A 26,134-nucleotide genomic window follows, 5' to 3' on the forward strand; every position below is an offset into this window, starting at 1 on the left:
TTGACTGGTTCTAAGATATGTTTTCTATAAGAATCCCTATAAATGTCAAATAGAGTTAATTTCCCTGCGGTAGAGATGTGGTGAAATGTATATAATCTGGATGTGGGGTGTGTTCAGTAAATAGGGCTCATGAAAGACATGCTGGAGGTGTTTTTGTACCTTCAAAGTTCATGATATTGTAGCAGTGTTGGATTTCGTGAAGTGCCTGAAATAATTCCCCAAAAAGTGATCGGACCAAATACAAGGCTTATAATACCTAGCCCGTGGTCTTTTGTGTGAGTGTTAAGGAGCAGTAGAACTATGCAAGGCCAATCAAAGAGAGAGACACCAATTGAAGTATCAAAGGATCAATGAAATCAATAAAATGTGTAAGAGTGACAAGATGGCGATCAGTTGAGCAGTAAAAAAAGAATCAATCCTGTATTGTCTCCTGGGGAGATGTAATGAAAAGTACCAGGCATTTCTACCCCAGAAACAGGGATATAATCCCCGGTGCACACAGGCAATTCCTCCTAGCCACCTGTTCTTTTGGCACACCACCTTATGGCCATTTGCAACTAGGAAATTCTTGATGATAGTGTTTGCAGAAATGAACCTTGTTTCATTGCCCTATGAAAGGTCTCGCTTGTTGGTATGAGTTCTGTCGTGCGGTCCTCTGAGATGTTTAACAACAGCTCTGATATTAAATAAGCACCAGTTTCAAACATATGACCCAACAGGTGATGTAGGGTTGAAAATGATGTTTGTCTGTGGTGGACCACTGCCACTTAGGGTGACTAGTCATTCCTGGAGCTCTTATGGAATACATTGATCCTCTCTCATATGTAGTTGATTTAGCAAAGCCTGATGGCAAGCTGGGCAGTGGGACAGCAGGAGGCTGCACAGAGAAGGCAAACAAGAAGCAGTGTGGCAGGCACACCGAATCCTGATGCAAATGGATTCTAATGATTGGTAGTGCTTAGCTGTTGCCCTATGTTACGCACCTTGGAAGTGCTATGGACAGGTGTTCCAATTCGCCGCCAGACGTGGTCGTACATAGCAGCACATGTTCAAGGACAAAGGATAAGTTCGACTGCATTGTTTATAAGGTTAATTTTTTTTATCATGCCTTCCTAGCATAGAAACTTGTAAGTGGGGCAAGCAGACCAAGGTATATCTTTTTATTTATTCTTTCTGTGTAGGTGCATAGCTAAATTTTCCTACTGATATAGTATGTCAAAATGTGCATCATATAAGCATTTGATACAGAGTTACAACGAAAGTGCACCACTAGGGTTTGACTGATAAGGAGAGGGTGTGGCATAATGACCTGAGCTGCCACCTTTGGATGGTGGGGGAAACAGCTTTGGTTCTCGGTGTGGCTCAAAATCCTGTTAATCTGGGCAAATCACTTAATCTCCCCATAGATAGAATTCAACACCTTGATACCCTCCAGGGTGATTTGTCCGCTTTACAAATCCTGGATTTATAATAATTTACTGCAATAAATAAATACAGCACAGCTGCTTAATTTAAAATTATGTTCTGCATTAAACATGGGCAGTTGGGGCCATCTCAATTGCTGTTTAGATAGCTTATAAATCACAATAAAACTGGGCCTTGATTTTGGAAGAAGGTAATTTGATTTTTTTTCTCCATTTATTTATTTAAATGTTTATTTACAGTTGTTTTGAGTGGTGCACACTTGACGCTCATATGTTTCAGAGGTCCATACGTTGTGTAAGTTATGTGTTCCCCTTTACGGTACAGCATGAAGTTTATTTCGCACAAATCAGTCAATGTAATACATTCGTCTAACGAGAGAGAGCAGCTCTCTTGAATGTACTTCTGAACTATTTTGAAAATTGTCAGATTTTATGATTGCACAGAGGGCTGAAAGTGACCGCATGCCACCAGAGTGTAGGCTTGCAATCAAGGGTCTGGAATGAAATAATCTGGAAATGTTAGGTTTCCTCTGCAGATCTAGCAATAGTACACAGAGTAAAATGGAGGGCTGAGATGGAAGTTAAAATGAATGAATGGAAAATGTTACGTTTGGTGACCAGATTATGTAAGGTGATGGGGAAGGGGTCTGCCGGCTTCTAGGAGTTGAGAACAAATTGTTTGTACTCTACTTGGTCACCAGACAAATGTATCACAACAGTGCTGGTATGTGTACAGTGCAGACCTGGGACAGCAGACAAAGGGATTTATCAAAGTTTCAGCACAGGGCTAGGAAACAGGAGTAAAGAATACTGACATCTGCACACTTAGAGAAATGTGCAGTTCACAAAACTGCGTGTTTTGACGCGTTAAGCAGAATTATTTGAACAAAGGGTCGAGCTCCATTAGAAATATAGGGCTAAATTGTAAGGGAGTTTGAGACATTTCCCATCAATATAGGACAATATGGTGATAAGTGAAAAGTCAGCAGTGTCACAGCACACATATGGGATTAGGATGCCCTAACCCTGTGTGTAGCTTTGCCCCGGGAAAGGAATTTAATGAATCTGAAACTACTTTGAGGTTAACACTGATTAAGATGCTACTGAAACGGATCCATCTGATCTATCAAAGGATAACCCCTACAACAAGACATGGGCGTCAGTTCACTAAAATCCCAGACGTAGCAGAAGTGACATCATATAACCAAGCTCTGACTGAATAACATCACAGGAAGTTACATATGATTTTTGACACTGAATACTCCCAAGAAGTGAGGTCACATAACCGTAATCCCGATCAAATCACAACAACTGTCATTGCTGAAATTAAGAGACTTTCAACTGCACAGTTACGTATTAACACAAGTTACTAACACAAACACACGTCTATTTTATATACCACCTACATTTTAAAGAGGGTGATATCATTCATAGGAACATTACACAAAATACAGATCTGCAACATCTTGTTTAAATGCTTATTTTTTATTTCATTTTTTTAATTCAAGAGATTGCATATTGCATTCATATGTTTATTTCCTTTACAGCTGTACAGTGTTAAGAGCTGAAAGCCAGTTCCCGGCTGGAGCTGTAGAACGTAAACAGTGCACATCACATCACGGTTTACCTTCTGTTCTTGACATGGCCTTTGGCACCTCTGAAGCCAGGGGTCGCAAAGGCAAAGCCAAGCATCACAGAGGGCAAGGCAGGGGTTACAGCTGTGACCCCTAGATGACGTCCATGGAACAAGACCAGTAGCTAATGTGGAAAAAGTAATGTAGGCAAGCAGAAACAGCACCATGCCAAATGGCTTTTCATCCAAACTCCTTAAAAGCAGTCCAGCTTTTGGGCTACTTGACTTGTTCTGCTTTCTTTAGTACATTCTGTAGTCCTTCTGTATGCAGTGATAGTGTTCTCTGCAGGGATACATTCAATTATATACTTAATAATATGTAGAGTCGGTAGCCCAGTCTATGTCGTTACCTCTCTTCTTTTATCTAAGAATACCATTTAGCCGAGTATATATACATTTCTTGGTGCATTCATGTAAAACAATTGAACTGACAATGGTAATTTAAATTCATTACAATTTTATCCAACTTTCTGTTCCCACCATATAAAAGTAAATGTAGAAACATTTACATTGTGGCTCAGACTTTTTAGCACTTTGTATCAGGTTTGCATCACAAAAGTGGCACAAAGTTTAAACCTTGTTTTGCACTAGAAAATAGCCCTGAAGTAAAGTTGTGCCATGTGCTGCTTTGTGTTACATTGCGTAAGGGAGTGTGCCATGGGTTGGTACCTGAGCAATGCCTTGCAACCACCCACAGGTTTTGATGGATGTTCCTGTCTACTAAAATTGGGAGCAGGGGCAGATGTAACTTTGAAGAAATGGTTTCTTATCTCCAAACATTTTCAGTGTTCCACGTGAGATGTGTAACCACTAAATATAATTGTTGACGTTTCTGCCACATATTGCTTGCACATCCTCCTCAGGACAATTTATAAGGTACTTTGCATTTTAAAAGAACAGAAACAAAATCAAAGAAGCAAACAGAAGCAAAGGCACTGTAGACCATTGTGTTTTTATGTGAACTATAGTCACATTAATGCACTCATAGTGCATGCTTGTGTTATTTCATTCCTTGCATCAAGGGCCACTGGACTGTCACTCAGTTCTCTAAATTTCATATGTGTTTTAAACTGTGTAAATATTTTATACACAAGGACAGATTTACGCACTCCAAAAGGTTTTGGAAATTATGCCCTAGCCTCAGTAGAAATGAACAAATGCTAGTTACATGCTTTTTCAGAGGTGCCCCTCTCTTACCAGCCAAGTTCACTTTTCAGCGTGCTGTGTATGCCGGGTCATTAGGTTTTCTGTGATGTGAAATGACGATTCCCTACTCATATGACCGATAAGCCTATTGAAAGAGTGTACTTTAATGGTGTTTTACTAAATGGTAAATAGTCATAACTCCAGGCATTTCACTATATCAGTTTGTATTTTACTTTAACTTGCTGGGACTATAATTATGAGTAAAGTACATTTATCTCGAACCATTACATGGTTGTCATCATCTGTTGTTACACCCTGCTTCCAGTAGACTCGAGTTATGGCATTACAGGTAGGGTCTGTACAGCTGCTTTAGGGATATGTATTATTACAGGAAGGACTGTGCTAAAGCCTGTACTGTTGACTGTGTGTTTACTTCTCAAATGTTGTTGTTGTATAGTGTCCTATTTTTAGTGCATAGGGGCCTTCGTGTTATTTATGCCCCCACCAGAGTCAACTGAGAAAATATTGGTATGTCCTGTCAGGTAATGTAGATTTTCCTAGTAATTTACGACGGAAAGTCTTAATTTTATTAAAGACACGGAGGCGAGTATTAAGCATTTCTTTTCTTGTGTAAAAAATAGCAGCAGTCAAGAAAAAACAACAACTCCCAGAAGGCCAAAGCCCTCCATATTTCAGCTAGGTGGTAAGACAACAGCCACAAAAAAACTGCAAAATCCCAACAGAGTCCTTCAGCATGGCTGTGTTTTGGCACCTTTGCTTTTTAACCTAAATGTAGAGGATATATTAACCTGTAGGTGAAAGATACAGGAAAAGCTCTAATTACAAGGGGAGCACGTGTGCCAAAACTAGGTGGTAGTCCAATTTTGATTTTGTAGTATGTAAATGAAACTGTCCTATTTGATAGACGGCCATCAGACTTCAGTCATCACCTAAGCATAATAATATATTACAAGGGAAATTCATTGGAAGTGAATTCTGTAAAATCTGTTGCTTTAAAATTTGACAAAAGAATCAAACAGCTAAGAAAGTTGATTATTAAAGAACAAGAAGTAAAGAGGGCTTCCGAATAAAATTCCAAGATAAGGGCTCATAATCATCTAAAATATCTTACATTTAAGGCAACATCACTAATGCTGGCATTGTCCTGGCCTGTAAAAGAACTTTACAGGATTGTCTCTGAAACTACAATTGGAAGTTATTGGGCAGATGTCCTACTGATTAAAAAGCATTCCTGGAAGATTTTTACTCAATAGGTTGACCTCAGTGCAACCTATTTATAATTTTCATCTTAGAAAATCTGCTGTTCAGGTACATTCCTCCTTGAGCTTTTCCTGTCAAACCAGTCATAGGCCTAGGTGGGAAATCAACTAAGATACTGGCATCACTCAAGAACATGTAGTGCAAGCACCTTCAGATCTCTGTTGTGGCATGGACAGCCAACAATGTTCTAACGGCAAAAACATCCCTGGTAATAAAAGGCAGATTAGTTTGTCAGGCTAGTGGATAATCCTTATCAGCAAGGGTATTACCAGCATACCAACTTTCTGGTGCTGTAATAAATATTATCAGTGTGGTTGTCAGATTATCCTACATAGAAATACTATCTATGATAAACGTTGTGCCCCCAGCATCATTTACAAACATATCATCCCATTTGGTGTAGATTATCTATGATTAATTCTGATGGTGCGCTATGTTTGAATATTGCAGATGATCTTTAGGATACAGCATTTAGGTTAGATGATATTCATTGACGTTGACTCACCAAACTCCCAGGGGTAGCAAAGGTTACATTACACACCCTTTGCTCTCAATGAAGTCACAGGAAGAGACACCATTTGCCCTTAGACCCTGAGTCTTCCCAGCAAGTGAAGCCACATGACCTTAACCCTGATGGCATCACACACAATTACATTGGAGATGTTTCATAATAACTACGATTCTTATAATAACACAATACAGACACATTTCTATTCTTAGGTTCCACTTATATTAAACTGCAGGCATCTTATGTCAGTGGAGCATTACTCATTTCTCTTTGCATTACATGAACATCATGTGTCTGTTTGAAGAGTATATAGTATCACAGAACACCACACAGCCCTTACTTTGTTTATATCACAAATTGTCATGATTCAATAGTTTTTTAATGTAACCCACAATGAGGAATGTAGTGATAAACCACAGAAAAAAAAGAAATTTAAAAATAACAGTAGTTATGTCTATGTGTGTTACTTGATATAGAGAATACCTGCTAATGACTTAAACTGTTTGTTATTGTTAACAGAGTTTGAGTCAAAATTGTTTGCAAGGCACTATCACTCCCTTAAAGCACTGAGTTGAAAGTTGTAGCCAAGCAAATCTTTTTTTTATGTGCACATAATAATGATAATATGGCAACAGCACTTTAAAACTATAGTTTGTTTAGTTATTTTTTTAGTTAACCAGAAGAGCCTGCATTACAGTGCTGAATTTATGTATTTTGTAAAACCTAAAAGATAAGGGGCCAGATGTATCAATATATTTTGCATTCCTAAACAGTGCGAATCACAAGATTCCACCGTTTGCAAATGCAAAATCGGCTTTTACAATGTACGAAAGGCATTGCAGTGCAATTTTAGGGAATCTCAATTTTTAGCATATTCCCTAAAATTGCTACTCCGAATAGGAAATCGCAAATTGTGATTCCCTAAGTAGGGAATCGCAAATAAGGAATTCCTATTTGCGATTTCCTATGCACATGTATCGTGCATTTCCTAAATGCGAACTGGGCATTTAGGAAATTCAATTACCACCAAATCCAATTTTGTGGTAACCATGTGTAATTTTACTAATTAAATGCATTTTGAAAAGTGCCATGTAGCGCATACATGCCCCTAGGGCATATGTACGCTTTACATGTGCACAATTGTTTTTGGAGGGGTGCATCAAAGGGGGCCTTAGGCCCCCAGCACCCCTGGATTTGCATTACCAAAATTGTATATTTTTAAAAGGAATTCGCAAATTAGGAAAAGCAAACCCATTTGCACCTATGGGCCTTGAGGCCCATAGGGATGAATGGAGTCTTATTCCGTAATAGCGATTCCCTAATTGTGATTGCGAATTTTAAGAAATTGTTAATAGGGATTCGCTATTTTCTTACATACCATTTTGCATTCCTCAAATAGCGATTTCTTAAAATTTGCTGTTTAGGAAGTGCAAATCGGTACTTTAATACATCTGGCCCAATGTCTTTGTTCGATTGGAACCTACAGAAAGTAACCTGCATTCATCAAGACACTGTTTACCCTCTCTTTCTTTCAGGCACATCTGGTAATCTTTGAAAATGGTACGGCTTAAAACTTGCCCTGAATTTTAGCGAGTGAGTGAATCAAGTGAGCCTGACCTCCTCAACCAAAAGTGTTGCTTCATGGCTGCTACTATAGCAAGAATTTCTTCGAGTATGCCAGTGACAGCATTTCGCAATGGGTGCCTTCATAAATCATGAATTACCATGACTAACTGAAGACTTGCATGTTTTACACTACATTCTCACCCACGTACATTTCCATTAATTTACTCACACTCATCCTCATTTATTCTCACTCACTTGCTGTCACTCACTCGTTTCCTCACTCATTCTTACTCTGATTCACTCATACTTACTCACTCACACTCACTTACACTCACTCTGACTCCCACATTCTCACGCTGTCTCATTCATTCACCTTCCCTGTTATACTTGCTCACTCATACTTTCTCAGTCAGAAGCACTCAATCTTATTTCATTGTCTAAATCTCACTCTGGCTTATTTGTTTTTCCTTACAATCACTGCACACCTCCTTACACCCCCTTACGCTCCCTAATACACCTTCCACTCATTTTTACTCATTCATTCTCACTCACTAACTTCCAGTGATTAGTTTTCTCACCCACACTGACTGAATTATACTCACTTACTGACACTCAGTGTCACTCATTCTCACTTAAACACATACACACACATGCTCACACTTATACACATTTTCTCTTATGCAAACACCCTCACACCTGCACCCTCGGACACAGTCCTGTCAAGTTTCTCTGGGCCATGTGTGATGTGTTGCTTCAGTTCAGGTTTTTTTTCTTTTGAATTCTGGGACTTGTAGTCATGTTTATTCCATTCTAAAACAGGACGAAATGTCCCAGAATTCAAAGAAAAAACCTAGACTGGACCACCACAACACCTGGAAAGCTTGGCAAGTGTGCGAATGCAGCATACATTAAAAAACATTTTATTTTACTCAGGTCAACTGTCAGAATGTAGCGTTCCCGTTCCAGGTCCTCCATTTTTATTATAGTCCTGGCCCCTTGATATACCGCCGTAAAAATTATTGTTGCCCAGAGATTTTCATTTTGATTTGTGTTTTTGTATCATTAGAAAAGTAATTTCGCTTGGGTAGACAATGCTAACCTGGGCCGATTTTTTCTGGATGACATTTTCAAAAATGTCGGATGTGTTGTTGTGATGATGTAATAGCTCAGGAACCATGAGACCTACATACTTCATTTTGGTGTCCAAACAGGTTTTGGGGGGTCAAGTAGACTTATAGAGACAGAAAATAACTCCTCAGGGCAATCCTTCTGCCATTTTCCAAAATGGCGGCTCTATAATGATGTGTTTTAGCCATCATATTGGTAATTTATTTTAATATTGTTTTTGTTTCAGGTTTTCCATTCATTTACATTTGTAAATATGAGCGAAGCAGGTGGTAGCAGAGGATCTTTACCTCCTGACAGAGTGTTGCTAACTACAAAATCTTGGGACTCCTTCAACATAGAAAAATGTTTCATATGCCACACTAATCTGAAAGAAAAGCTAACAACAACAGTGGCTGGACAGAAGAGAGTGTGAGATGCTGCAGAAATATTGCAAGATGAAGTTCACAAAAGACTGAAACTGATGGGTGAAGAAGATCACATATTTTATCATTTTAACAAGTGCTATAAGTCGTATACAATGGAAAAAGCATGAAAAAATGGTAAAAAAAATAGCAGAAACCATTGAATCACAACAAGGATGAGTCTTCTGAGAAAGCGACGATAACCAAACCCAATGCCCAACCACCTAGAAGATCGATGTCTACCCCTCATCCACCTCCAAAAACTGACCAGAAAGCAGAGGTTCTGTAATGTGTTATCTGTGGTTTATCCAGAACAAGTGCCAAAGGGATTGACAAAAGAACAAAGTACAGAGTATGTGAATCTTAAAGCGCAAACATGTTTTTATCTGCAGCTAGTTTCTTCCAAGATGAAGTTTTAAGCCTAGTAGCTGATTCAAACAGTAAGATCAATGTATTTGCAGAGGATTTGTATGCCCACCTGAACTGCTTGCATTCATACATTCAAAGATATGAATGTACAATGAGTTCCCAGCAGCAACGTAACCACCAGCCTTCAGTTAAGTTTGCACTCTTTGAAAAAACAAATTAAGTTAAGAGCAAAGCAAGTGTTGGCTATGGGTTCACACTAGGTGAGATCTGAGAAATAATGGTCAACATTGAATAAACTGCATTGAATCCATAATAATGAAATTAAGATTTTTCTGGTGAGAATGTACAATGGCAGAATTCGTTTTTGGCAGTCTAACAAAAAGAATGAGCCACTTATAATGTTCTCAGCTGATTTGACTCCTGAAGTTCTTTCTGTGGAACTAAGATCACAGATTGCAGTAAAAGCAGCAGGAACCATTTTAAGAAACATCCTGAAAGATTTAGATTTTGGACTTAATGACAAATTTTGTGATGCCCCAAAGTTCCACAGATCATGGAAGTCAACAAGAATGCCTGATGTTGTCTTAGCATTTTTTACATCATTGTTTAACATCAGCAAAGCAAAACTGTTACAAACTAATGTTCTTGAGTCTGGAGCAGAAGACAACAACATTGATGATGGCTTTGAAGATATAAGCGAAGAAGTGGAAGACAGTCCCATAAACCAACAGATTTATGCTGTGAAAATGTACTGTCTTTTCCAAATCATGTTTTATGAATTACATCACGACAAAAAGAAACTCTGCTACACATGATGGCTGCCCACACAATCTATAACAAGAGCAAAAGTAGAGAGCTAATCACTTCAATGAATGGGATTGGTGTATCAACAAGTTATAATGACATAGTACAGAGCAGGAACTTGTTAACAGCTCAGCCTGTAAAATCTTGTGAAACGGACAGCACACAACTTCCAAGTTTCAAAGTGGCTGAGGATCTTCTTCTACCTGATGCTGCGGTCCGCAAAGCTGATTTAACTGAATTTATCATATTGCTTATTCGGTGCAGACCGAAGGATGAAGAAAAGCCTGTTCCTCTTGGGCTGGAATTCATACTCTCATCTCCCAGAATACTGTTCCACTGAAGAAAGTTGTGTTTTTACCAGTAATACCATATCTAGTCACAAACTATGCAACAGTATACACAGCTTTAAAAAATTTCCAAAATATGCATGACCAGCCTATCATGACAATTTTCTGCGATGAAGGGTTTTCCATAGTGTAGCTGATATGTTTATGAGCAGTCTAGTAGAATTTGATGATATTTACCCAATGATGGGCGTTTTCCACATGACAAAAGTTGTGTTGTAGTGTGCAGGAAGTTATCTCAGTGGATGTGGCATAGACAATGCACTTATTGAGACTGACATCTTTGGAGGCAAAACTTTCCAGTCAGTATTGAGTGGAACTCATTATGTCAATTCGTTACAAGGTATGCTCATCATATCTGAGGCTATAGAAACATTTTCTTTGGTATGCTTTCTGCAACAAGAATAACAAATTAGGTTTTGCCTATCTTATCTGAGAAGTGAACAAGGCACAGAATGCACTTAATTCAAAAAACATAATGCAAAGCCAGACAATGTTCAATACACTCAGTTCAAAATCGGAAAACTTGGAAAATAAGTTTGTAGAGTTTGTCAAAGAATGTGTATAAAAATCTGAACTTTGCACCTACAGGGGAAATGTTTTGAAATGACTGAACCTGTGAGACTACACAACTTTATGACCAAACAATATGTGGATAACAATATAAAGACACATCTACTAGATGTCCTCGAATAGAGATTGAAACTATGCGCAGAACTGAAACAGGAGAGATTTGTATTGAAAGAGAAAAAGCTGTTTGACATATTCACTAAAGCTAAACTTCCACGCTTTAATAGTCATAGTAAGAGTTTCGTCCAACCACTAGAAAACAGGTTACAACTACCAAGTTTTGCAAGCACATAAAGAGATGTATGTAGCAAAAGACAGGGGTGAATTTATCAAGGACATTCTGTCCCATGATCTTCTTCCAACAAATGCATTTTTTGATGGAGATACTGCAACCAAACAGTGAAGCACAAACTCGTACAAGAGCTCTCAAAAAACTTTCAACTGAAGAATTTCAATTAAAAAAGGTGTCCTTTTAAATGGCTTTTGTTGTGGACTATATGTCACAATTGCAAATGGTCAAGATTTCATCCATGCAAAGCTTCAGAGAGGTCGTTCAGACTGTTCTACAGACATCAAAGTCAGTGTGCACCTTGCAAGAACTACACATTGCCTTTGACAGTCATCTTGACCTGTCAAAAAATGTGAGAGAATCAGACAAATGTCTACAAGTGGAACAATTGACCTCGCCTGCATCAAAAATCCGACACCTACACCTGTGCAACCTGATAATTTCCGGTCATGAACACCAAGCAAGATGAATTTAGAGATGATAACTCGCTAAAACATTGCTGATGCTTCAGTGAACACTGAATATCCAATTATTGCAAGTAGAATGATTGTCAATGAGGAGTTCGTGCCTGCAGAGATATATTCAAAAGGTACCAGCCCATTAACAGCAAATTGGAGGAAGCTGACCTTTGTGTTGTGCCACATGTTGAGTGGGATGTTTGAAGTGGTTTAAATTGAGTCATTGTACTGTCAAATGATACAGATAGTATTATTGTGCTACTTAGATTTGTTACAATGTTCATAAGTCAAGGATTGTCAGAATTATGGGTATGTTATGGAACAGGCGAGAAAAGACACTTTGGCCCTCATTATGACACTGGTGGTAAATCCCGCTTACCGCCACACTGACGGCCGCTAACGTACCTCCGCGGTGGTCGGATTTCTGTTCATCATATTATGACACACACACACCAATCTGACAGAATACAGCCACATACACAAATCTGCCAGCCCAAAGATCAGTGATAAAGTGGCGGTCCCAAAACCCATACCGTTATACCAACAAAACAACGCCATCACATTATGACCCACGAATCACCACGGTGGACATTCAACGGCGGTAAACCATTGGTGGTACATACGGCCGCGCTCAGAATGGACACCCACATACAAAAAAACACCACATTGGCCAATACAAAAAATACACACCTGACAACCATACACACACCACACCCACTCACCCACAGCACTACAAAAGACCAACCCACATTACCCACAACCCTTTACAAACAACAATTACTGCCAGAAGACTGAGAAGGAGAGCACAGAGACAGCTAGACACACACGCCACATACACCCATACACCCCTCATGCACTCCACATCACACACCCCACCACATTACTCAACACACCCTCATCAACACACATCACACAACACCCATGGCACCACAAAGGCATCCCCTTTTCACTGATGCTGGGTTAAGGGTTGTGGTGGAGGAAATAGTCAGGGTAGAGCCACAGGTCTTTGGAGCACAGGTACAGCAGATATCTATAGCAAGGAAGATGGAGCTATGGTGGAGCATCGTGGGCAGGCTCAACGGCGTGGGACAGCACCCAAGATCAAGGGACGACATCAGGAAGAGGTGGAACGACCTACGGGGGAAGGTACGTTGATAGCATAAAGGCACCAGCTTGTCATACAGAGGACTGGCGGTGGACCCCCGCCTCCTCCCCCACAGCTCACAGCATGGGAGGAGCGGGTACTAGCAACACTGCTTCCTGAGGGACTCGCTGGAGTAGCCGGAGGACTGGACACTGGTAAGTCAACATTTACCACTTATCACCCCCCATACCTGCATGCCATCAAACCCCCTCACCCTCACTCCCATCACTGCACTCCATCCCACACACTGCACCCACACATATGACTAACCACAATGTCCTGCCTCCATGCCATACCAATGCATGGACACCCCTCCCAGCCCTGCATGGACACCCATCATTAAAGCAAGTACAGCATAGGGAAACTAACAATCCCACAATACATCACCATACACAAGCAAAAGCTGTCAGGGCAACACCAACCATAGAGTAGAAGCTACGGAAGTACAAATGTCATACACTTGAAGCATAATACATCATTTACATCCCCACAGGTATCCTAGCCAATGTCAGTGGAGAGGAGGTGCCACCACTATCCAGTGCCCCAGTAACTCCAGATGACAGTAACTTTGGACCTCTGGATCTGGAGGACCTACCTGGCCCATCAGGGACCACTGGACAGCCGGTCACCCAAGCCCACTCACAGACCACCACAGAGCCTCCCCCATCAGGAACCAACACCACAGCACCCACCCTGCGTACCCACACCTCTGTCCCCAGGACACGTCAATCAGCAGTGTGCCCCCCTTTACAGGGACCCCAGGCCACACCTCATACCCAAGACAATCAGGGACCTGGGGTCAGTGGCAGTGGGCACACCGTTCAGGGGATAGGGGCACAGGCCAACAAGGACACTGGGAGGACTGAAGTGCACCAGGGGGAGGACAGGACCAGGGAACTGACTCTCCAGGAGGCACTCTCCGAGACCCTGGGAGCCTACCAACATTCCAGGACACGATGGGCCATATCCTTGACAACGTGCAGGAGAGCAGATGGTTGCAGGAGGGACAGTGTTAGGGGATCAGGGAGGACTTGCAGACCATTAACAACACCCTGATATCCATTGCAGGGGTGATGGCCAACATCATGAGGGAGGCCACAGCACACCAGCGGGCCCCTACCACTAGCCAGTCAACTGAACAGCACTCCACTTCCACTGCGGATAGTGGCCAGGAGCCCCCCCCACAGGACCCACAAGCCACCAACACCCCTCCCCCTGCAGAAGGTGAACCATCCCGCAAACGTTCCCTGTGACCCAGACAGAAGCCAGAGACACTTGCCAAGACCACCGCCAGGAAATGATATTCTCCTGATTGTCCCCCTTGCGTCCCACTCTGTCACCTTGTCCACCTTGAACTTCCATTGCTCCACTTCCCATGTCCCCTTGGACACTGGACCTGTGCTACAAACAGACTGGAACAATAACATGGACTTTCCTCCATCATCACCCTATTCCATTGCACTTTTCCCTCAATTTCTTAGCACTACAATAAACACCCTTGTGACTACTAGTATTTCATGTATTGTAAATTTTGTATTGATTGAAACAGCTACACCCTTGTGACTACTAGTATTTCATGTATTGCAAATTTGTATTGATTGAAACAGCTACGTCCATTGCAAATTAACTGTACATAGTGAGAGCATAGAATGATTGGCCAGTTGCTGGCTGTTGTGATCACATCACAACATTGCTGTCATATCACCAACATCTGTAAAATGATAATCCATAGGTGACAGTAAGTAGAGGAAACAAGTGAGTAATGCCAGCATGCCAATGCCACACAGAATACAACAATAGTCATAGAAATGTGAAGTTGCACTGCCTCACCTGTGTGTCATTGGAAGTACTGATGGATCACTAATGTTCTGTTGTCCACATCCTTATCGTCTGCCTCCTCATCCTCACTGTCCTCAGGGTCCACTGCTGCCACAGGGGCACCTCCAGTCTCCTCCTCGTGCAGAAATGGTACATGGCGTCTGAGGGCCAGGTTGTGCAACATGCAGCATGCCACTTCTATCTGGCAGACCTTCTCAGATGAGTAGCACAGGGATCCACCTGTCAGATGGAGGCACCTGACCCTGGCCTTCAGGAGGCTGAAGGTCCTCTCAATTATCCTTCTGGTTCACCCATGTGCCTCATTATAACATTATTCTGCCCTTGTCCTGACATTCCTCACAGGGGTCAGCAGCCACTATAGGTTTGGGTAGCCAGAGTCACCTGCAAATATTGAGGGACAACATTTAGCCACACACTATCCTATTTGGCTAACAGCAGAGGCATACACCAACATACAGTGGGTGGGGACCATGGCTCACCTAGAAGCCACACCCTGTGCCTCTGTAGTTGAGACATCACATTTGGGATGCTGCTATTCCTCAGGAAAAAGGCATCATGCACGGACCCTGGATATTTAGCATTGACGTGGGAGATGTACTGGTCCGCTAGGCACACCATCTGAACATTCATGAAGTGGAAACTCTTATGATTCCTGTACACCTGTTCATTCTGGCGGGGGGAGACAAACACAATATGTGTACCGCCTGTCGTCCCAATAATATTGGGGATATGCTCCATTGCATAAAATCTGGCCTTCAAAGTGGCCAAATCTTCCACCTGGGGAAAGCAATGTAGCTGCACATGTGTTTTACCAGGGCGGACAAGACTCTTTCCAGCACGATTGAGAACATTGGCAGTGACATTCCTGCTGCCAAGCCCACTGTCACTTGGAAAGAACCTGTTGCCAGAAAATGGAGCACTGAAAGAACCTGCACAAGAGGGGGGATCCCAGTCAGATGACGGATAGCTGATATCAGGTCAGGCTCCAACTGGGCACATAGCTTTGTGATTGTTGCCCTGTCCAGTCTACAGGTGAGTATTATGTCTTCCAGTGTAGCTAAGCCCATCAGGGGTCTGTACACAGGGGTATGTCTCCATCTCCTATTCACCCGCAGCGGTAGGAATCTAAGGGACACAAGAGTGAGTAGGCTGTCACATTTTGAACAACTATACCACAATAGCAGTCCACATCGTGCAAACATGTTTTTGGACGGTGTAATTTAAAAGTATGTGCCTATTTATCCTGTGACGCAGAAATTGTCGATAGGCCTGTTCAACCCCCCCCTGAATGGCGACTGCCTGTCCTGTGTGGAGGGACAGGTGGAAGTGAGGTAATTCCGCCGACGTTGTGCGCAGTGGCAGTCGTGAACAACTGTGCAATTCCTCATTGGATTATATTGGGCCCTATGGGGTACAGTGGCCAATGGGGATCTACGCTGGCGGTGACGGTGTACACCGCCGTAGACGCAACAAGCATTTTCTATCTCAATCCTCACTTGTTTCCTGACCTTCAACAGGAGAAGCCCTATACTGTATGTGCTGCTGTGACCTGTGTCTGGAACCTACCATGGGCCGTGTGACCGGGGAAAGGGCCCCAGCCTTCACTTTGAGGGAGTTGGAGCGACTGGTGTATGGGGTCCTACCCCAGTACGGACTGCTGTATGAGCCTCCAGACCAACAGGTGAGTACACTGTGGGCACAGTGCATGTGGCATGAATGCATGGAGATGTGTGTGAAGGCATCCTGTAAGGGTGGGTGAGGGGCCCGGGGGATTGTCTGTTGGCAGTGTACATGTTGTGAACTGGTCTATGTGTGTTGCAATGGTGATGGGATTGGGTGCGGTGGGCCATGTGTGTGATAGGCTGGACTGTTTGTTTAATGGAGTTCTTCTGTATGTTTCACCTCTGCAGGTCAACGCCCATCAAAAGAAGTGATTATGGAGTGCCATCACCAAGGACGTGCGGACCCTGGGGGTCTATGGAAGACGGAGCACCCACTGTCAGAAACGGTGAGGAGGACTGGAGACGCTGGGCACTGAAGACTGCGGAGGCCCAGCTGGGGATGGCCTCCCTGCGACGAATGGGGTGCCCGTCGGACCCTGACCCCACTGATGGCCCGCATACTGGCGGTGGCCTACCCTGAGCTTGATTGGGCGCTTGAGGGAATCACAGAAGCCATAATGGGGTGAGTACAGTGGGTATCATTACAACTTGGGTGGTGGGGTGGTATTGGGGTGGTGGTTGTGTGTTAGTGGGTGCCCGTAAGGCCAGGCCAGACATAGCAGCGTAGATCCTCAGAAGGGTAATGGTTGCATGGCAAATACAGGTAACCTAGCTTGTTAGTATTCACTTCTAGGCAGGGCTGCGTGGGTCCTAGGTTGGCTTCAGTTGGCGGTGTGTGCCCGTCCTCATGCCTTGGTGACTAGCCATTTCACTGGTAGTGCAATGCATAGTGCGTAGGCCTGTTCCCTGTGTGTGAGGGTTCTGTGAGGGTTCTGTGTATGCCAGCGGTGGTGTTGGTGCAGTCAGTGACCCAGTGTATCCTTTGTCTCTCTCCCCCATTTCTTGTTTTGTCATCCTATCCTTGTGTGCATTAGCATCATCTGGCGGAGGAGCAGAGGCACCGGCGACAGAGGGCACTGCATCCCACATGACCATGGAGGCAGAGTCCACCAAACGCCGAGGGGACAAGTGAGACGGAGGGTGAGGGGAGCCCCATGGTGGAGACTGGAGGGGACAACACAGACTCTGATACCTCTTCTGATGGGATCTCCCTGGTGATGGTGGTGGACACCTCTGTGACTCACCCAGCTGCAGGTACAGCTGCTACCCCGTACCAGCAATAGCCCCTCAGTGAGCTGCCCATGCCCACTCACCCAGGAGGCTGGGCATCTCCTTCACCCCAGGCACCTCAGGCCCTGCCCCAGTGTGCCCTGCTGCCCTGAGTGAGGAGGCTATTTACCTCCTGAGATCCATCTCTGTAGGGCAGTCAACCATGGTGAATGCTATCCAGGGGCTGGCATCCCAGATGCAGCAATGGAATGCATTCCTGGAGGGCATTCATGGTGGTTTGGCGGCCCAACAGAGATCGATTCAGGCTCTGGCCTCCTGTCTGATGGAAGACATTGTCCCTGTTTATATCGCCCCCTCCTCCAACTTCCACTTCCCAGTCCCATTCTCCTCAAACCCCAACCCATCCCAAGCACACAGACAGATGAGCATGAACACAAGGCAATACCCAAGAGTGGCACAGGCAAACACAAGCACCACACAAACACCATACCGTTGCAGAACCAACAACATCCACAGCCTCCACTGACTCCCCCTCCTCCTCAAATCAAATCAAATCATTAACATTTATAAAGCGCGCTACTCACCCGTGCGGGTCTCAAGGTGCTAGGGGAAAGAGGGGGTTACTGCTGCTCGAAAAGCCAGGTCTTTAGGAGTCTCCGGAAAGCGGAGTGGTCCTGGGTGGTCCTGAGGCTGGTGGGGAGGGAGTTCCAGGTCCTGGCCGCCAGGAAGGAGAAAGATCTCCCACCCGCCGTGGAGCGGCGGATGCGAGGGACGGAAGCGAGTGCGAGGCCAGAAGAACGGAGGAGGCGGGTGGGGACGTAGAAGCTGAGGCGTCGGTTGAGGTATTCCGGTCCCTTGTCATGGAGGGCTTTGTGTGCGTGGGTGAGAAGTCGAAAGGTGATCCTTTTGCTGACTGGGAGCCAATGCAGGTGTCTCAGGTGTGCGGAGATGTGGCTGTTGCGGGGTACGTCGAGGATGAGGCTGGCCGAGGCGTTTTGAATGCGTTGCAGGCGATTTTGGAGTTTGGCTGTGGTTCCAGCGTAGAGGGTGTTGCCGTAGTCCAGGCGGCTCGTGACGAGGGCGTGGGTCACGGTTTTTCTAGTGTCGGCGGGGATCCAGCGGAAGATCTTGCGGAGCATGCGGAGGGTGAAGAAGCAGGCGGAGGAAGCAGCGTTGACTTGCTTGGTCATGGTGAGAAGAGGGTCCAAGATGAAGCCGAGGTTGCAGGCGTGGTCTGCGGGGGCCGGTGCGGTGCCGGGGCCCGTGGGCCACCAGGAGTCATCCCAGGCGGACTGGGTGTTGCTGAGGATGAGGACTTCCGTTTTTTCAGAGTTCATCTTTAGGCGGCTGAGCCTCATCCAATCTGCGACGTCCTTCATACCCTCTTGTAGGTTGGTCTTGGCGCTGGCGGGGTCCTTAGTGAGGGAGAGTATAAGTTGGGTGTCGTCAGCATAGGAGGTGATGATGATGTCGTGCTTGCGTACGATGTTGGCGAGGGGGCTCATGTAGACATTGAAGAGTGTCGGGCTGAGTGATGAGCCTTGGGGTACGCCGCAGATGATCTCGGTGGGTACTGAGCGAAACGGAGGGAGGTAAACTCTTTGGGAACAGTTTGAGAGGAAGGAGGCGATCCAGTCCAGGGCCTGGCCTTGGATCCCGGTGGAGCGGAGGCGGGTGATTAGGGTGCGGTGACAGACGGTGTCGAAGGTAGCCGAAAGGTCGAGGAGAATGAGGGCGACTGTTTCACCGTTGTCCATCAGGGTTCTGATGTCGTCTGTGACTGAGATGAGGGTGGTTTCCGTGCTGTGGTTGGTTCGGAATCCGGTTTGTGAAGGGTCGAGCAGGTTGTTGTTTTCCAGGAAGGTGGTCAGCTGTTTGTTGACGGTCTTCTCTATTACCTTGGCTGGGAAAGGCAGGAGAGAGATGGGGCAGAAGTTTTTCAGGTCGCTCGGGTCAGCCGTAGGTTTCTTTAGTAGAGCGTTGACTTCGGCGTGTTTCCAGCATTCGGGGAAGGTAGCAGAAGAAAAAGAAGAGTTGATGACGGCCTGGAGGTGCGGGGCGATGATGTGGTCGGCTTTGTTAAAGATGAAGTGAGGGCAGGGGTCCGAAGGGGCGCCGGAGTGGATAGAGTTCATGGTGGATTTGGTTTCTTCAGTTTTGATGTGGGTCCAGTTGTTGAGGGTGATGGTCGGGGGTGCGGGTTCGGTGGTGTTTGGTTGGGTCTGGTGTCCGAAGCTGTCGTGGAGGTCGCTGATCTTGCGGTGGAAGAAGGTGGCGAGGGATTCGCACAAATCCTGTGAGGGCGTGACGGCGTTGGCGTTGGCGTTGGGGTTGGAGAACTCCTTGACGATGCTGAAGAGTTCTCTGCTGTTGTGGCTGTTTTTGTCCAGTCTGTCGGTGAAAAAGTTCCTTTTAGCAGCGCGGATCAGGTGGTGATGTTCGCGGGTAGCGTTCTTGAGGGAGGTCATGTTGTCAGCGGTGTGGTCCTTGCGCCAGGCCTTCTCGAGAGCGCGACAAGTTTTCTTTGATTCTTTGAGGGTGTCAGAGAACCAGAGAGGTTTTTTGGTGTTGGTCTGTCGATGCGTGCGATTGAGGGGAGCAAGGTTGTCTGCGCAGTTGGAGATCCAGTTTGTGAGGCTGAGGGCTGCGTCGTTGGGGTCGGTGGTGAGGGTGGGTTGGTTGGCGGCGACTGCGGAGAAGAGTTGCTCTTCGGGGATCTTGTTCCACTGTCGACGAGGGATGGGTTGAGTGCGGAGGTGGCGGGTCTCGCGTCGGAATGTGAAGTGGACACAGCTGTGGTCGGTCCAGTGTAGAGCGGAGGTGTGGCTGAAGAAGATGTGTTTGCTGGCGGAGAAGATAGGGTCGAGCGTGTGTCCGGCGATGTGGGTGGCGGTGTTCACCAGTTGTTTGAGGCCGAGGTTGTCGAGGTTGTCGAGCAGGGTGGTGGTGTTGGGGTTGTTGTTTTGTTCCAGATGAAAGTTGAGGTCGCCTAGGAGGATGTAGTCCGGTGAGGCGAGGGCGTGCGGGAAGAGGAAGTCGGCGATGGCGTCGCTGAATGGGGCGCGCGGTCCGGGAGGACGGTAGACGAGGGATCCTCTGAGGGTGGTCCTCGGGTCGGTGCGAATCTGAAAATGCAGGTGTTCAGCGGCGAGAGGGGTGTCTTCGGTGGAGGTGGTGACGCTGATGGAGTCTTTGAAGACGATGGCGATTCCTCCTCCTACTTGGTTGGTGCGGTCTTTTCTGGAGATCTTGTAGCCTTTGGGGATGGCGGTGGCGATGTCTGGAGCAGAGGAGGCGTTCATCCAGGTCTCCGTGATGAAGGCGACGTCCGGGGCTGTGGAGTCCAGGAGGTCCCAGAGTTCAACGGCGTGCTTGTGGACGGAACGAGCGTTGACCAGGATGCACTTGAGGTGGTTGATGGCGCGTGGGCTTGTGGTCGTGGTAGTTGCGTGGTGGAAGATGCGTTTGCAGGAGTTGCAGGCGAAGGGTCCATGGGTGCGTTTGGGGTGAGCTTGGAAGCAGGTGTTGGAGCGTCCTGGGTTGAGGGCGTGGAGGGTGGTGGGGTCGTAGCGGATCAGCGGGGCTTGGGAGAGCTGGGGACCAGGGGTCGTGGCCCTGGGCGCGGGCCAGGCGCGGAAGGGCGCAGACGGGCGCAGACGGTCTTGCCTCTGGCGCCCCTCGGCGCGGTCGCACAGCGGCCGCCATATGTGGTAGGAGGGGGTGCGGAGTCAGCTGAGGGCGAATGGGAGCTGGGGGCGTGCAGGAGGTCGCGGCGGGAAAGCGCGAGGGAGGGGGGACAGGTAGAGTGAGAAGAACTGGGGGAAGGGGGTTTAAGGGTGGAGGGGGGTGAGTGTTAGGAGGTTTAGGAGATTAGGGAGAAAGATAGGAGTAGGGTTGTGAAGATAGGGGGGTTTGTAGATGTGGGTGAGGGTGAGAGGTAGAGTGAGAGGATAGGAAGATAGGTAATAGAGTCATGTCCACAGTCATGTCCACACTCACACCTGCATGCACTACATCAACATTCACTACCAGCATCACCACACCAAGCAGAACACACAGCTCACTGGCAGATACCTCCACAACAGCCCTCAGACACCCAACAGCCATCCACCTCACATCAGCATACAGCCCATGCACCCTGCACCCAAATCCAGCAGACGTACACCTCAGACGACCACTCCCTCATCCTCCACTCCCATTACTCCTCCCGCCCCAACGTCCCTTAAAAGCTTTTCCTTGCCCAACTTCACCTCTTTCCTCCCTCTCCCCCATCCTGCACGTATGGGCAGGGTTCCAAGGACACAGCCCAGCACCTCGGCCAAACAGTCCACGAGGACAGTGGTAGCACCACTTACTTCTGCTGGTAAGGATACCAGACCTATGACACTGAAGGTGAAGGAGCCAGCACCACTAGGGATAAAAGGGAAGAGTTCTGCATCAGCTGTGAGGAAGGGGAAGGGGCCTGCACCAGCTGTGAGGAAGGGGAAGGAGCCAGCAGCAGCTGTGAGGAAGGGGAAGGAGCCTGCACCAGCTGTGAGGAAGGGGAAGGAGCCAGCTGTGGAGAGGGGAAGGAGCCTGCACCAGCTGTGAGGAAGGGGAAGGAGCCATCAGGCAGCGTGGGGAAGAGCCCATCCACCCCTGCCAGGAAGGGTAAGGCGCATGAACAGGAGGAGACGAGACACTCTACGCCAGTGGAAGGTGTCAGTCAAACACCATCAACACCACCAGCTGTGGATGTGCAGCCATCAGTGAGTGCAGGGGCTGCCCAGGAGTCTCCTCCAACAACCACCAGCATGCAGCCATCAGTGAGTGCAGGGACTGCCCAGGAGCCTCCTCCAACCACCACCACAGTGCAGCCATCACTGCCGGCAGACGCCATGTAGTCCACCCTCCAGGGGCTACTGTGCAGGCTGTCCCCTCCAGAACCAGTGGGCAAGTCACCCACTTGAGAGACTGTGGCCTTGCACTCCCCAGGACAAAGCAATGGGCATGTTGCCCCCTCCAGAACCAGTGGGAAAGACACCCACTCCAGAGACCGTGGTCTTGCACTCCTGAGTACAAAGCAATGGGCATGTTGCCCCCTCAAGGACCAGTGGGAAAGACACCCACTCCAGAGACTGGGGCCTTGCACTCCTCAGGACAAAGCAATGGGCATGTTGACCTCTCCAGAAGCAGTGGGAAAGACACCCACTCTGGAGACTGTGGCCTTGCACTCCCAGGACAAAGCAGTGGGCATGTTGCCCCCTCCAGGAGCAGTGGGAAAGACACCCACTCCAGAGACTGTGGCCTTGCACTCTGCTTGTTCCCACATCGGGCTGAGGTGCTCCCCCCCCGAGGTTCCTGCCTATTTGCAAACTGATGCCCCTGCAGTGTACTATCCAATGTGGTCAGATCTTGAGTTGGGCCCTAGACTGTGCCCTGTGGCCATATGGACCCTTTGAATTTTGGACTGGGCAGTGCCCCTTTGGGTACATGTGTATATATCTGTTTCATTGACAAATTGAATTATTAATTTTGATGTTGATCTGATTACAATCACTTTCATCAACTCCTGTTGTCCTTGCATTATTCTGCTGTTTTTCGGGGACAAATTGATTTCCGTGTGCAGCTGGTTGTGTGTATGGTGTGTGTGTGTCGGGTTTCCTCCCACCCTCCCTTGTGTGCTAGGCGGCTCTACTCACCGTCGTCGTCGGCATTGTTCCAGGTGGAGCATAACGTGGAAGATCATTGGGAAAACTTGCAGTTCGGGTTCCATGGCGGCGTGGTTGTTCCCTGTGTCTCCAATGGTGAGTCCTTTCACTTCTGAGCTGTGTTTCTGCCAGGCTTTTGTTGGCATTGGTGCCACCCCGGAAAAGGTGGAGGTTTTGTGTGTCTTAGTATGGTAGGCGGTAATTTGTCTTTAGCCTGGCTGTTGGCAGTTACCACTGTGGTGGCTGTTGTTTCCGCCGTGGCGGTCGGTGTGGTACATTGGCTGTCTATGGGAGTTCTCACCGCCAGGGTCATAATTTGGTTGCACTTACCGCCAGCCTGTTGGCGGTATTAATGCCACTTTATCACCCACCGCCATGGTCGTAAAGAAGGCCTTAATCCCCCTTCATACTCTGTACAAGAAACTTGACCCAGAGATGCCCAGTGTTCTTATCAAGGCACATATTGTTATGGGTAATGAGACCATGAGCAAAACTGGAATGAAGCTTGGAGCTTTACCTTCTGAACCTGTGAAGTTTCTAGAAGGATTTGCTGAGACATAAGAAGAATGTGACTTTACAGACGTAGAAAAATACCTTGTGCATGTGTGGAAAATGAATTTTGACTGTCACACAGTTGACGATCTTTGGTACAGTGAGTTCACAAGATCACGAAGTGACCTTTCACCGACATCATATTCTGTGCGTGGACACATTAAAAGAACATTCTACTTGATCAGGAGTGCAAATGTTTTTGATCATGCATATGTAGAGAAAGATCTGTGTGAATTTGTTTGGGAAGATATTGATGGGGTGCTAAAATCTATGAACTTTTTAAAGCCTCTACCCACAAAACTTACAAGTACATGTACTTGTAAAACCTGTGCTTCAAAAAGATGTCCCTGTCGATATGCTCTTCTCAAATGTTCAACATTCTGCAAATGTACCAAGAGCGATTGCCGAAACAAATAAACAAAGTGAACTATGAAAATGTGCCTAAAATAGGAGTAAAAAACATTATTTTTGTTCATATTCAGATCATAAACATTGTTTGGTGTATACATAAAAGGATTAAAAACCATTATTACTTGTTTCAATTCTATATATGTCTCTTCTTCCTCCATTATAGCTGCCATTTTGGAAAATGGCAGAAGGGTTGCTCTGAGGAGTAATTTTCTGTCTCTGTAAGAGTACTTGACCCCCAAAACCTATGTTTTGACACCAAAACGAAGTATGTAGGTCTCTTGGTTCCTGAAATATTACATCATCACTGCAATACATCTGCCATTTTTAAAATTGTCGTCCCAAAAAATTTGGCTCGGATCATCAATGTCTACCCAAGCTAAATTACTCCTCTGATGATCTAGAAACACAAATCAAAAATGAAAATCTCTGGACAACCATTTTTTTTACAGAGGTTTATCTGGGGTCCCGATTATTAGAGTTATAGTGAATAATAGCAGTGATTAATTTGTGCTTGTTGTTTCCGGTGGGGAGCACCAGTACTTATTTTTGAGGGCCGTAGCTTAGTTTTCTGCATCAGGCATTTTCTACGAGCAAAAGACACACATGGGAAAGGCGGAGGAAGAGAAAATTCGAAAAAGTGTTCAAAGGAAGAGAGTAGAAGACTGCAAGAGTGAGCTGAAGAGGCAGAGAGTGGCTGTGAATAGTTTAAAGAGGCCAGAGAAGTCTTTCTGATTACGCTGCCTTGATGTTCTGTGTGTGCATATCTAATTGCAAAAGCCGTGTGTTTCACAGGAGAGCTTTGGGCACCGGCACGTTTTTATTTACAAATTAAGCACTGAATAATAGGCAGCTGCAACTTCTGGTGATTGCTAAATGACCTTCATGTGACCATTCCCCCACTGCTCAGCTCTTTAATCTATCCCGGTTCTCTCTCCATTATGCCTCCCTCGCCCCTATATCTCTCTCGCTGCCTGAGCTCTCACAGGAGTCTTTTTTTAATTATTTCTCTTACACCTGTCTACTACTCTCCCTTCTATCTCTGTCTTTTCAACTGTCTCTTTCTCCCTATCACCTGTCTCCTTCTTCTTTCATATGTTTGTTTTTCATGTATCCCCTTTCTATTTGTCTGTCTTTTTTTATCATATCCTACTCACATCTGCCTCCTCCTCTATTTCTGCCTCGCTTAGCTGTGTTTTCTCATCTGTGTTTTTGTCATGCCTCTAACCCTCCTTTCCCTTTCGATCTCTCTGTGGGCTCTTTCTCGCCTCTCTGTCTTCATCACTTCTCTTACACCTACCTCTATTTCTAACATATTTCTTCTAATCTCTGTAACTCAGCTGTTTATTCTCTACCCCTGCCGCCCCCTCCCCGCACAGCCAGCGACATTGAGGCGCCTTTTTGCTGGGCCCGCTAAATAAGCAGTAATACATTATTAATTATGTTACCAGTTTATTTTGAACACACCATTCTGTGTTCTTAGTAAACTGTTTATAAATCCTTCACATCACACCACAAAGACAGCTCAGTGGTGCGCGGGCCAGAGCCCCCACCTCCAGAAAGGTGGTAACGTTGATTCATTGCAGCGTGAGTTTCACTGTTGAATTTATTTAAGGCAGTGGAAGTCCTAGTTTGTTGCTGGATGAAAAGGATTTAAACTGCTCATGAGATCCCTGTTTAACAACTGTTTCTACACTGCTTTTGCTGTCTCTTAGACCAGGCGCATAGGCATTGGCAGGAGTCACAAGAGTGAAGCCAAGGATCGAAACTGCAACCATTGGCGACCCC

Source organism: Pleurodeles waltl, chromosome 2_2, assembly GCF_031143425.1.
Source record: "Pleurodeles waltl isolate 20211129_DDA chromosome 2_2, aPleWal1.hap1.20221129, whole genome shotgun sequence".
In the NCBI taxonomy this organism is placed as follows: Eukaryota; Metazoa; Chordata; class Amphibia; order Caudata; family Salamandridae; genus Pleurodeles; species Pleurodeles waltl.